Source organism: Meriones unguiculatus (assembly GCF_030254825.1).
Source record: "Meriones unguiculatus strain TT.TT164.6M chromosome Y unlocalized genomic scaffold, Bangor_MerUng_6.1 ChrY_unordered_Scaffold_25, whole genome shotgun sequence".
NCBI lineage: Eukaryota > Metazoa > Chordata > Mammalia > Rodentia > Muridae > Meriones > Meriones unguiculatus.
The window spans coordinates 7,630,921-7,632,844 of record NW_026843710.1 but is presented as its reverse complement, the minus strand read 5'-3'; positions in this window follow the sequence as shown (position 1 = coordinate 7,632,844).

Sequence of the window (1,924 nt, the reverse complement as noted above, 5' to 3'; positions counted from 1 at the left end):
AAACAGGGAACAATTTAGGAGCCTGCCACAGAAGGCCTCTGAAAGGCTCTACCCTGCAGACTATCAATGCAGATGCTAAGTCTTATGGTCAACTAACTGTTAGGCAGGGTGTATGGAATCTAATGAAAAAAGTGGGAAATAGAAAAATCTGGAGGTGACAGGAGTCCCACAAGGAGAATCACAGAACCAAGAAATCCAAACTCAGAGGTCTTTCCTGAACCATGCATGGAGATAACCTACAGTCCCTGCCCAGATGTAGCCCATGGAAGTTCAGTGTCCAAGGGGTTCCACTGTAATGGGTACACAGAATGTCTCTGACATGAACTGATTGACCTTTCTTTGATCACAACACCCTAATGGGGGAGCATCCTTACCAGGTCCTACAGGAAGAAAATGCAGCCACTCCTGATGAAATCTGATAGACTAGGAACCTAAGGGAGAAAAGGAAGGCCACCCCTATCAGTGGACTTATAGAGGGGCCTGGTGAACAAACAAGAGGAAAGCTTAGATTGGGAGGGGTGTTATTGGGGGATACAAACTGAATAAAGTATATTTAATAAAAATTGAAACAATATTTTAAAATATAATTTCTTCTGTCATATTATATGAGGGTGTGCTTGGAGGTTGATATGCCAATAAAAGTGATCAGACAGAATGGAGTCTCTGTCTTTTGCTCTCTGTCAATTTGTATCTTTGTTTCTGTTCTTCTTGATCTTAATAATCACAATCTGTTTCTCTACCTCTTTCTCTCTCTTGCTCTATCTGTCACCCTCTCTCTGCCTGCCCCTTGTGGTTAAAAGTATGAAAAGATCTCAGTTTTGGTGAAGGACTACAATAAGATGACTGCTTGCCAATGTGACATCTTGGATGGTCTGTGTAAAATATAAGCAAGTTCCCAATAAATTGTTTTTTTATTAAAAGATCTGCCTTGGTTGGGGAATGGTTTCCCAGTATGTAATTCACTGACTGAGGACATATCTGTGCCTATAAGAAATAATAATGGAATGTGTGATAATGTGAAACTCACATGTCAAGATCACATGACTTTATTAATGACTCCTTGAAAGAAATATGTGAATGCTTTCCTGATCTACAACTCTTGGACACAAGAACTGAACTCTCTGTGGTGTATTTTTTCAGTTGTCCAGATGCGCCTCATGGAGGGCTGCTCAGCCTTTCTCTCAAGCATACAGTACACTTAGTCCTCTTAATAAATGGCTCCTGAAACACAAACAGGCTTTACCTTGTTTCATGACATCATTCTGCCTCTCAACGCTCAGCCAATCAGTGCCTGAGAGAATCTTGAGATTTCCATGGAAATGAGTAAACAAAATTTCCTCAGTGCCTGGTACCTCTTATCCTGTGCACAGGTGACTTTTGTGAATCCCAGCAAGCCTTTATCTCATCCTTTTATCCAGATCCCACATATTTACTCCTGTTTACCTCTGTGACAATGTCAGGTAGGAAATGTTTCATGTTTATATAACTGGTCAGCTTCCTAAATACAGAAACTTCAAAGTGATGTGGGATTAAGGGGAATTCACCAAATGACAAGGTGGTCTCCTACTGTGGTCTTCGATCTGAAATTTTCTGGGTTGTGACTTTGAACTGAGCAGTTACTGGTGTACTCATAAAATGTACATTCACATTCTTATTGATTTAATAGGCTGGCAGGGTCTAGGGTTCCTTGGGGTAGTGCATCTTTAAGAGCAGAGTAAATAAAGGAAACCAGACAATTTCTAGGACTTGTGTGGCTGAAAAAGAGAAAGATCTGTGTATGTAAATAACTGAGGGGCAATAAACTCTGACAGCTGCTGCTGTTCCACACTTGTGTTGGCAACCCTCTATGAGCAGGGTTTTCATAGCTGACCTTGCTGGGTGGGCAGCTGTGTCCTACTCGGTGGTCATTGAGCAATCCTCCTGG